Source organism: Bos taurus, chromosome 13, assembly GCF_002263795.3.
Source record: "Bos taurus isolate L1 Dominette 01449 registration number 42190680 breed Hereford chromosome 13, ARS-UCD2.0, whole genome shotgun sequence".
In the NCBI taxonomy this organism is placed as follows: domain Eukaryota; kingdom Metazoa; phylum Chordata; class Mammalia; order Artiodactyla; family Bovidae; genus Bos; species Bos taurus.
The window spans coordinates 59,649,216-59,661,340 of record NC_037340.1 but is presented as its reverse complement, the minus strand read 5'-3'; positions in this window follow the sequence as shown (position 1 = coordinate 59,661,340).

Here is a 12,125-nt window from a genome sequence, read left to right as displayed (position 1 = left end):
TATTCGTTTAGATGGGAAATCTCAACATAAGGAAGATGTCAGATGTCCTTAAACTCTACTATAAATTTATCTATAATAAAAAGTCCTTCTGGAGGCAAACATTACCTAGTATTGCAATGTTTTGACTTCTGGAAAACCTACTGGAAATGTACTTTCTCCCTTTAGGAATATGACTGAATGCATAGCACTTGGCATTTCATCACGTCCACTTGTGACGTGTTCCCCAGTAAAACACACCACTGAACACGAAGAGGAAGAAAGCTAATGAAAGTGGATGCGCATGGAAGCACCAGGTTGAGAGCTAACGTTCTGCAGATGCTCGCCTGTGACAACATCTCAAGTTCAGACAGCAAAGCACTCACCCTTCACATTTGCTCCCAGGCATCACGTGCTCACGTGGAACGCACCCACTTGGACATGCAGTCAAGCCGGTCACGTTCTAGCCGTTACCTGAGTGCTCCCCATCAGGCAAATCACAATTCTCAGAAAAGTGTGGGCACATCTGACAAAACCTAGCCTATTCATCACTGACCAGGAACCCAGTCATTTTTTTTTTTCTTTGAAAGGAATGTTTTCCATAAAAGCCTTGGCTTTTTAAAAAAAGCCATTTGCAGCAAAGGAAACATTCATGTTACCATGGTTTAGATCATATTGGAGAGCTATTTTTCTCCCTCTGCTTCAGGGAGAAAGGTTCCAGTGGCAAAACAGACAAGTCAGCTGTCCTTGGAGCATGCAAGTACTTCTCTATTCCACCTTCTCTCAGGTCGGCATCTATTTTTGTCAACCAATGTTCCTTTAAATTATGAGTTCAGCAAAACAAGAAAGCCTTCTTGGTCAACCCTGTGGGACTCTGAAGGATTCTACAAGTTGTGACTTTTACATCTTACTCAATAAAATTTCCTAGCAATTACGAAAAAAAAACTATGCCTAGCAATTACAAAAATCTGTTCTCAGAGTTCAGTTCGTTTCAGTCGCTCAGTCATGTCCAACTCTTTGTGACCTCATGGACTGCAGCACACCAGCTTCCCTGTCCATCACCAACTCCTGGAGTTTGCTCAAAGTCATGTCCATTGAGTCAGTGATGCCATCCAACCATCTCATCCTCTGTTGTCCCCTTCTCTTCCTGTCTTCAATCTTTCCCAGCACTAGGGTCTGGGTTTTCTCAGAGTAAAACCAACCAAAGTCGCAGACGATCCAGGTCAAATGGTCAAAATTAATTCCTCTAACCTGGTCTCAGGGGTTTCCCAGGTGGTACAGGAATAAAGAATCTGCCTGCCAATGCAGGAGACACAAGTTTGATCCCTGGGTTGGAAAGATCTCCTGGAGTAGGAAATGGCAACTCATTCCAGTACTCTTGTCTGAAAAATTCCATGGACAGAGGAACCTGGTGTGATTCTGTCCACGGGGTCACAGAATCAGACACAGTTGAGCACAGCACAGCAACCTGGTCTCAACTACTACATTTTTACGGTACTTGCCACATTCTGTTTTATTTATTATATGTTCCCCCACATACACCCCTTTTGGGCTCCTCAAGGCAGAGCACACAAGGACTATTGACAAGAAGAGTGTCCCAACCGGGGTGATATTTAAAAAAAAGGCTATTGTTGGGGACTTTCCTGGTGGTCCACTGGTTAAGGCCCTCCCAACACAGGGGGCCTGGGTTCAATCCCTGGTCAGGGAACTAAGACCCCACGTGCCACGCAGAGTGGCCAAATACTTTTTTTTAAGGTATTGTTATTGTGTTGGAGTCACAGAACAAACACATTTGACACATGCAAACAATTCCACGTGTGCTGGAATGTTCTACAGAGAGAAAGAGAAATCATCTAACTAGTGAGGGAGATTCTAGCCTCTGTGGCTGTCGGTCAGTATAAGCCAGGAGCCTGTGAACTGAAGAACATGAATCTTCTCTTCCTTCTGTTGGTTTCTGTCGTCTCCTGGCAAGAGCATCTCTCTGGGGTTTGGGAGGAGGGATCTGCTGCCCCATAATTTTCTCTTCATGTCTGGATTCAGAACTTGAATGCTGCTTCAGCAGACCTGACTGAGCTGATGGATCACAGCGGGCTCTCAGGCACGTGCACCGTGTAGGTGCTGCAGACGGGGCTGTGATGGACGGGCTGACACACTGCCCAGGCTCCCTCCAGGACCAAGAGTGCCTTCCTCAGCGGCGGGGAGAGCTGCTGGGCAAAAGCACGCAGCTGAATCCTTCTCTGAGGCTCGCTGGCCTTCAGCTGAAGATGGACGTCTGCATGAGGCTTCACGGAGGCAACGGACACCCATACAGGTGACCTCTGGAGGCTGGGGTACAAACCAGCCCCGCGCCCCAGGTCAACCCAGCTCTGCCGGCCCATCCAGCTCCGGGGCTGCTGCAGGACTGACCGAGGACCATACTACAATGGCAGGTTCAACTCCCACCTCTGCCCCACCCTGCTTACCCCTCCCCCACACATGTGAGCACTCCTCAGAAAGTTCCAGCCCACCCACCCTCCATCCTGCAGAACCTAGCCTGCCACCGGGTTCTGTAGGAAAGCCCAATTCTAGAGAATAGGAGAGAACGGGCTATTCTTCCCTCCCTGCAACCCTGCAGAATGGGGTAGAAGCTGATGAAGGAAGTCAGAATACACCATGGAGGGGAATTCACTCAGGGCTGGACACCATTCTCAGCCAAGATCTTCGTTCAAGTGGGAGAGAAGCCCCGCCCAGTCTGGGAGTGTCCATGTGGGAGCTGGACCCTGTGAGCTCGTGGACCGATGACCTGACTCCTCCAGAGTCTTTCCCCTCCTCCCCACCTCTGCTCAGGTGCCTCTCTACTCCATCCACTGATACCTGAAGCTCTGACTCTCAGCGTAAGCCTGACCTCTAGGGGGAGACTGTACAGTCTCTGGAGGATTCTGACCTGGTACAGGGGAGAAGTTCACCCCCTACCCCCAGAGAGTTATCTTTCAGAGTCTCTGGGCACAAGGCCCTGGCACCTGTCCCCACGGGAGCAGCAAGGAGTTACCGCAGCAGGTGATCTGTCACTCCATCCTGACTTCTGACTGAGAGAAATGCAGGGATGAGGTCAGAGATGCCAGGTGTGTCTGCCTGAAGCACCAGCCCCCTGCAGAATGAAGGGAAAGGGAGTGCGTGGGTGACGGACACTGTTCGAGGCAGCACACTCGTGTCAGGAGAGAGGTGAGATTCTGCTTTACTCTGCATGTCAGCGAGGACTCCAGCTGTCTTCTCCTAGCTTCTGCCGACAGGGACTGGATGGCTACTTGCAAAGGACAGTCCCAATTCTGTGGGAGCCTCACAAGCAAACGCTGCTGCTCTGATGGACTGTGGGGAGGCGCCCGGGACCAGGATGCAGAACAGAAAGTGTGTCCTAATGCAAGAGGTGTGCTGGGTGCCACACCTGAGGGGCTGCTGAGAAAAGAACCCTGGGGTCCAGTCCAGCCCTTGCCCAGTAACAGGACAGCCCCTCTCGGTCTCTTCTTCTGTCAAATGCAATTGCTACAACAATACGGCCTCATCGGGGCATCAGGAAGTGGGGCCCCAACTAAGATGAGACAAGAACCCGAGAATGAGCACCTCCTTAAATTCCACACCTTCAGCACCTTTCTGGATGCACCCTAGTCCCTGCCGGGGTGTAAAGACTAAAGGAGGAAATGCAGGAAGAAGTTCTCTGGCCTAGGGCCAGGTGCATCCCAACCCCAGGCCTCCCGCACCATCCGCTGTAGCCTCGGGGGAGGTTCTGAGCCCTCCCTGCCCCACTCTCCTTACCTATAAAGTGGAGGCAAAAATGAATTAATTTCTGCAACGTGTTCACTGCAGTGCCTGACACATGGTAGACGATGTTAGTTCTTTTTTTTTTTGGAAGTATTAGTTAATTTACAAAGCGGCAGGCTGCTTTCCTGACGAAGGGCTCTGGGGCAGAAACCCCTCCCAGGGACGTAAAGATTGTTGGCAGAATTCAGTTCCGAGCAGTTGTAGGGTAGAGGCCTCCGTTTTCTTGGGGCTGTCAGTGGGGAGCTGTTCTCACCTTCTAGAGGACACCTATTTTCCTTGAACTTGAACTTCAAGTGAACAAATGAACTTGTTTGTCTTCTAACCAGAAATTGCAAATGGAGCTTTCCTCCCGTCTCCTCACTCCTGCTTTCTCTTCTAACGCATCTTTATCACAGCAGTAGGGAAAGCTAGTCTATTCTTAAGAACTTGTGTAATTAGATTAGGCTCACCCTGATGATCTAGGATAATCTCCCATCTCAGGGTTTATAACATTAAGCACACCAGCATGGTCTCCTTTGGCCAAGTAAAGGTTACTTGGGATGGGAACATGGACATCTTTGGGAGTGGGGATGTTATTTTGCTGACCACACACATAGAAATCTGTATATAGCGTATTCGTAGTTGTTGTTTAGTTGCTAAGTTGTGTCTGACTCTTTGCGACCCCATGGACTGTAGCCCACCATGCTTCTATGCCCATGAGATTTCCTGGGTAAGAATACTGGAGTGGGTTACCATTTCCATATCCTGGAGATCTACCGGGCCCTGGGATCAAACCTTAGTCTCCTGCTTGGCAAGCAAATTCTTTACCACTGAGCCACCTGGGAAGCCCCATATCAGCAGATATCTAGGTCTAAAAGATGGTAGGTAAAGCTACTTATGTAGCTATTATTATGTGCATTAAACACCTATGATATTGTAACTCAACTGCTCGATGCTGCATGTAGCAGTGAACCAATCAGACAGGGTCCTTGCTTTCACAGAGTTTACAGTCTGGTAATAGTGATGGCACCCCATTCCAGCACTCTTGCCTGGAAAATCCCACGGGCGGAGGAGCCTGGTAGGCTGCAGTCCACGGGGTCACGAAGAGTCGGACATGACTGAGTGACTTCACTTTCACTTTTCACTTTCATGCATTGGAGAAGGAAATGGCAACCCACTCCAGTGTTCTTGCCTGGAGAATCCCAGGGACGGGGGAGCCTGGTGGGCTGCCGTCTATGGGGTCGCACAGAGTCGGACATGACTGAAGCGACTTAGCAGCAGCAATAGTGATTCCCAAAATGTGATCCTCAGACAGAGAGTCAGCATCACCTGGGGACCTGATGGGGACAACTCTCAGATCCCATTCTACACCTACTGAGTCAGAAACAGAGTGGGGCAGGGCTTGGGGGGATGTGTGTCTTAATAAGCCTTCCAGGTGAGTCTGACACATGCTAAAGTCTGAGAATCACTGGTCCAGTGTGTCTCTATCTCAGCACCGGCAAACATTTCTAGTCTGCAAGGCTTACTGTCTGGCAGTGTTTGCCAATTGATACTCTATGTGAAGAAGATGAGTTCCTGCTCAGCTGGTAAAGAATCCACCTGCAACGCAGGAGACCCCAATTTGATTCCTCAGTTGGGAAGATCCCCTGGAGAAGGGATAGGCTATCCACTCCAATATTCATGGACTCCCCTGGTGGCTCAGATGATAAAGCATCCACCTGAAACGCGGGAGACCTAGGTTCAATCACTGGGTTGAGAAGATCCCTTGGAGGAGAGCATGGCAACCCTACTCCAATGTTCTTGCCTGGAGAATTCCCATGGACAGAGGAGCCTGGTGGGCTACAGTCCATGGAGTCACAAAGAGTCAGACACGACTGAGTGACTAAGCACACACACAGGCTCTAGAGGGGAGGTCTGTTTTCAAGACAAAGATATCTTATCAGACTTTCAGAGGACTCGGTGCCTCCCTCCCAACCTTCCTACTTTTTTTTCTGATTTCTAATTCATCACAGAATCTCTGGATAGTAATTTGCTTTCTCAGGAATCCCATAAAGACAGGGTTTTCTACACACAAATGCTCAAGTATTCTGCTCTCTAAAGAAGAGGAATCATTATAAATGAATACATTAATCTTGATTTAGAATGAGTCAGTCACCAAAGAACTGAGCATCTATGGGTATGCTAAAAATGTGCACCAGAGGACTTGAAATACTGATTAATAAACATGAGTTAGATGGGATAATGCCCCCAAACACATCCACATTCTAATCCCAGACCTTGTGAACATGTTACCTTACATGGCCAAAGGGACTTTGCAGGTGAGATTAAGATAAAGATCTATATATGGGTTATGGGGCTTTCCTGGAGGGTCAGACGATAAAGAATCTGTCTGCAATTTGGGAGACCCAGGTTCGATCCCTGGGTAGGGAAGATCCCCTGGAGAAGGAAATGGCAACCCACTCCAGTATTCTTGCCTGGAGAATCTCATGGACTGAGGAGCCAGGCGGGCTACAGTCCACCGGGTCTCAAAGAGTTGGATATGACTGAGGGACTAACACTTTTACTTATGAGTTATGGGTCACAGATGTAAAAAAACAAATTTATGATTACATAGAAATCAACCTTGAATATTGATTGGAAGGACTGATGCTGGAGCAGAAGTTCCAGTACTTTCGCCATCTGATACAAAGAGCTGACTCACTGGAAAAAACTCTGATGCTGGGACAGATTGAAAGCAAAAGTAGAAGGGGTCAACAGAGGATGAGATTGTTGGATAGCATCACCAACTCAGTGGACATGAATTTGAGCAAATCCTGGGAGATAGTGAAGGACAGGGGAGCCTGGCGTGCTGCAGTCCATGGGGTCACAAAGAGTCGGATACAACTCAGCAATTGAACAACAAGTGGTTACCAAAGGGGAAAGGCAGGGAGGGATAAACTGGAAAATTGGGACTGACATATACACACTACTATGTATAAAACAGATAACTAACAAGGACGTACTGGATAGCACAGGAAACTCTACTCAGTACTCTGTAATGACCTATCTAGGGAAATAATCTAAAAAAAAAAGAATAGATATATGTATTTGGATAACTGATTCGTTCTGCTGTACAGCAGAAACTAATAGTTGATTGTAAATCAACTATACTCCAATAATTTTTAAAAACTAAAAAAATTTTAATAAAAAACTTTTAAAAAGGTGATGGGTCTAGAGATGGGAGTTGATCCTAGATTATCCTAGTGGGCCTACAAGAGTCCTTGTAGTGGGGAAGTAACAAAGTCAGAGTTACAAAAGGAGACATGATGACAGAGGTCAGCGTCTGAGGGAGATGTAAAAACACGGCACGACTGACTGGCTTTGACACGGAAGGATGCGGCCATGAGCCAGGACGTACAGGTGGCCTCTAGAGACTGAGACATGCAAGGACACAGACTCTCTCCTGTTGCCTCCAGAAAGAATGGAGCCCTGCCAACCAACCCCTTTTGGATTTCCGCCCTCCAGAACTGTGAGAGAACACGTTTTCTGATAGTTTAGGCTGCTAAGTTTGTGGTGATTTGTGAGAGCAGCAAAAGGAAACTAATACAGGTGTGACACAAAGATGCCAGAGGCGCAGCGGGCAGGCTTCCATTCCCTCATCAGCACAGGCGCCACGTTGCTGCTGCCGAGTCCATAAGCTGTGTCCAACTCTTTTGCAAACCCCGTGGACTGTAGCCCACCAGGCTCCTCTGACCACGGGATTTCCCATACAAGAATACCGGTGTGGGCTGCCATTTCCTTCTGCCGGGGATCTTCCCGACACAGGGATTGAACCTGGGTCTCCTGCATTGGCAGGCGGATTCTTTACCACTGAGCTACTTAAAATTCTTTTTCCAAACTGATGAAGCCTTGGAATTCTTCCAGATAGCCAATATCTATTGACCTGAACTAGAATGCAAGAGTGACTCAAATTCTTGGTTATAAATAACAGAACCCTCTCTGGCTAATTTAAACAGAAAAGAAATTTACTAAATGATGTTTGTTGGGTAGCTCACAACCTCTCTGGGGAGGTCAGAACATTGAGCTCAGAGGCCACACAACAGGAATGATGCCCAAGTTAGGCTTATGGGCAGCCCCCTGTGTGACTGTCACTGGTCACACACCAAGTCCAGCAGCTGGGGCATCGCTGCTGCCTTTGAAAGTAACATGCTCCATGCTCCTCTCCCACATGAACTCCATGGCTGGCTCTCCTTGCACTGCTTCTCTGTCAACACCTGCAAATGGCTAGATCTCTTTCCTCAATACTCCAAGTATAGTCCACGGACCAGCAGCATCAGCATTCCCAGATCTATAGAACCAGAATCTGGATTTTGATGGGATATTTGGGTTATTCAGATGCACAGCAAAAGGCTAAGAAGCTCCGGTCTGAGATCATCCAGTCCTGGTGTGAGATAATCCAGTGATACAGTCCTCAGCCCTGTAGCATCATCAGGGTAATGCTCTCCCGCCAAGAAACACAACACTCAGAACCTAGGACTCTGGTGCTAAACAGGCAAAGGAAACAAGAGGAGGTGAGGAGAGTTAAGGGCACTCAATTCTATGATTGAAGAAAAGTGCTAAGATTGATTTTTTTTTTTTCAAGCAAGAAATACAGAGAGATTTTTTTTGTATACCATGGAGGGCTTTGTATTCATCATATCTGGTAACCAGAAGAACTGGGAACAACATGCATCATCTGTCTTCTAGACTCAGAAAACTGCTTTCTATCATTAATTTGACTCAGTTGCTACAACTGTCAATCAACCACAGGAAAATGGACTTGGAGAAGCAAAATATAACCCTAAGTTTCCAAAAGAGGTTCCAGCAGAGAGCAAAGAAAGCAAGTTCTTTTTAAAAAACGTGCACAAGGAAGTACCTTGACCTGTTCCTTGCACTGAAGTGTTCAGGAAACAAAATAACTCTCTATTTATAAGGTCTTAAAATTCAAGAGAGTGAGAGCAGAGATTTGTGGTTTTGTTGTTTTGAATGTTTTTATAACTTTTATACTGAATTTTAATACAGAAGAATTGACATGTGTTGGCTTTTTGTTGTTTTTGTTTATTGAAGTATAGTTGATGTATAATATTATATTAGTTTCAACTGTAGAGCAGAGTGATTTAGTTATATATCTTTTTCAGATTATTTTCCAATATAGGTTATTACAAGGTATTGAATATCATCCGTGTGCTACATAGTAAATCCTTGTTGCTGGTCCATTTTGGGTATAGTAAGCATAGTAGTCTGTATCTATACAAACGTAGTAGTTTGTATCTATTAATCCCATACTCCTGATTTATCCCTCCCCGCTCCATTTCCTCTTTGGTAACCATAAATTTGTCTTCTATGTCCATGAGTCCATTTCTGTTTTGTATATAGAGTCATTTGTATTATCTTTTACATTCCACATTTAAGTGGTATCATATAATATTTGTCTCTCTCTGATTGACTCATCTCTAGATCCTTCCATGTTCCTACAAATGACAATATTTCATTCCTTTTGATGGCTGAGTAATATTCTGTTGCACCACATCTTCTTAAGTCCGTTTGGGGGGCACTTGGCTTGGCTATTGTAAATGGTGCTGCTATGAACACTGGGGTGCATGTATATTTCCAAATTAGAGCTTCATCTTTTCCAGATATATGCCCAGGCAGGAGTGGGATTGCTGGATCATACAGTAACTCTATTTTTAGTTTTTTAAGGACCCTCCATTTTCCATAGTGGCAGGCCCAATTTACATTTCCACTTACAGTTGTTGGTTTTGCTTGTTTTGAATTTGAAAAATTGGAAAATGGAGATTTTTGTGATCCAGAAGATAAACATAGCCTCAGTGAGCATATTTTGTACTGTCACATAGGGACAGAAAATATATTAGTAATTGTCAGAGGCTGAGGGAAGTAGCAAACAAGCAGTGACTGCTAATGGAGACCAAGTTATGAAAATGTCCTGGAATTAGACAGTGGTGATGGCTGCACAACCTCATGAACATGAAAAAAAAAAAAACCCTACTGAAACACATACTTCAAAATCATGAATTTTCTGGAATATATGTCTGAATTTTAAAAAAGTAAAGTGAAATTTACAGGCATAAAAATATTAGGAGCCTAGAGTCTGAGTAAAAATAAATCTTAGGGTATTTTCCCTGACATTCCAATAGCTGGGACACTGAACTTCCACTGCAATGGGTGTGAGTTCAATCCTTGATCAGGAAACTAAGATCCCATATGCTGTGCAGTGTGGCCAAAAACAAAACAAACTTAAAATAAATAAGTAAATCTTACTAAAAAAACCTTTTTTCAAGGCATAGGATTAAAATATTTGGACACTCAGAAAAAGGCAACTATCGTATGATATTGCTTACATGTGGAATCTAAAAAAGGGTACAAAAGAACTTCTTTACAAAACAGAGGCAGAGTCACGGATGTAGAAAACAAAGTACGGTGTCAGCTTAAAAGTAGCTGTGTCTGGGCTGCTCCCCCAGGAAAGCAGAGACTAGCGCTTAGAGGAAACCACGTCAACACTCATCGGGGGTGAGGGGATGAGGGTACCTCTGAGGATACAGGTCTGAAGTGCCAGGCCCCGCCTGCTCGCTCTCAAGGATGCTTATAAACAGAGGACAGGTGCAGAGAATGATGGTCGGTGCTCAGCCCAAAGCAGGGGAAAGACCTCGCAGTCTGAGCTTTACAGGTAAGACAAGTGCCCCCGAAACCATGGACCAGAACAGTATAAACACACCTCTGGATGTGACCCAGAGGGTGAGGAAGAGAAAGCCCCATGAGAATTAGGATTTTCTTTTCCCCAATCTGGAACATGAGAGGTTTAGCATCAGAAATGAAGTCACTTTGTTCAAAATAAATACAAGTGTTTTTCATGCCCCTCAGTTCACAGACTGAGATCCATACTCAGATACATTTTTTTTTAATTTTAGTAGAAATTGAAAATGATAAAGACTATCCACAAACACTAGAAGTGTCATTCTCCCAGCACTCTCAGCTGAATTTGATATCTTTTACATTCTTTTCAATCTGAAGTTTGATTTGCATTTCCTAGACTCCACAGAAGGGTGAACATTTTTTCATATATTTATCAGTCACTTGAATTTCCTCCTCAGTGAATTTCTATTCCTGTCTTTAGGTCTTTCAAGAAGACCTCTCCACCCCACAGTTTCATAAATATTCTAAGTTTTTGTCTACTTTGTATGCACATTTCTTCTGTCTAATACACACCCAGTCACACTCACATCCATAGTTAGTGGATAGTTGGATAATCAGAGCCTCAGTGGACCAGTAATTGATGTGCAGGTATGCGGCAGGGGGACGGGGGTGGTAAGGGGACCCAGTGTGTCCAGAGTTTACATCATCCTCCTGTCCAACCTCACATCTGACATAAACTAAGTATTAAAAATTGGGTGCTAAATTCTGACTTTTATTGGGTTGGCCACAAAGTTCATTTGGGTTTTTTCCATCGGATGGTACAGAAAACCTGAATGAACTTTTGGCCAACCAATACATTTTTCCAGCTCAAATGGCATCTCTGTTCTCCCAGTTACTTTAGAAGGAAGCGCAGGTGTTCCCTGTACTGTCCCACATCCCATCACATTCAAATCTCCAGGACTCTATATCCTAAGCATCTCTGTCCACTCCTCCCATGGCCCTGTGGCCACCTCCTTGCTTCAAGATGCCATCATCTCCCTGTGAATCTCTGCAGCCCTGGCCCCCCAGGCTTCTGACTCATCCCCTCCCACAGCAGTCTCCACCATGCAAAGAGGAATCATTCTAAAATGCAAACCCCACCTCCTCTTTCCCACAGCCCCCCCACTGCCCCACAGTCCAAAACTCCCACACTCAGCTGAGACTGTCCTTCAGGAGCCTGGCCCCTCTAGTCTTAAAAAAAAAAAAAAAAAAAGGCAGACTCATTTCTCAAATTGTGTCTCCCAGCTCCACACTCTGGCCAGAGAAAACTAAAGTCCTTTGAAAAACACCAAGCTCTCTTTTCTGTCGATCTCAACCTTGGCTCTGTTCTCCCCTCACCCCTTAAAAACTGAAAACGCACCTGCCCAGGCACTACCCCTGGGTGATTCTGTTTCAGAAGGTCAAATGCGATCCCCAGGAACACATTCTACAGATAATTGCCACAGCCACGTGTAGAACCACTGCTTTTAGCCTCCAGGCTGTAAGCATGTTATTCCCTCTGCCCGGAATCCTCTTCTCTCTCCATCAACCCCAGCCCTCACTTCACCACTGGGCATCGCCTCTGTTCTTTGAAGTCAAAGCTTAGAAGCCCCTTCCTCCAGGAACTTCCCTTGACCAGCATGTTAGGGGGCCCCCTTAGAGCTCCCCCAGCCCCTGGCATTCCCCGA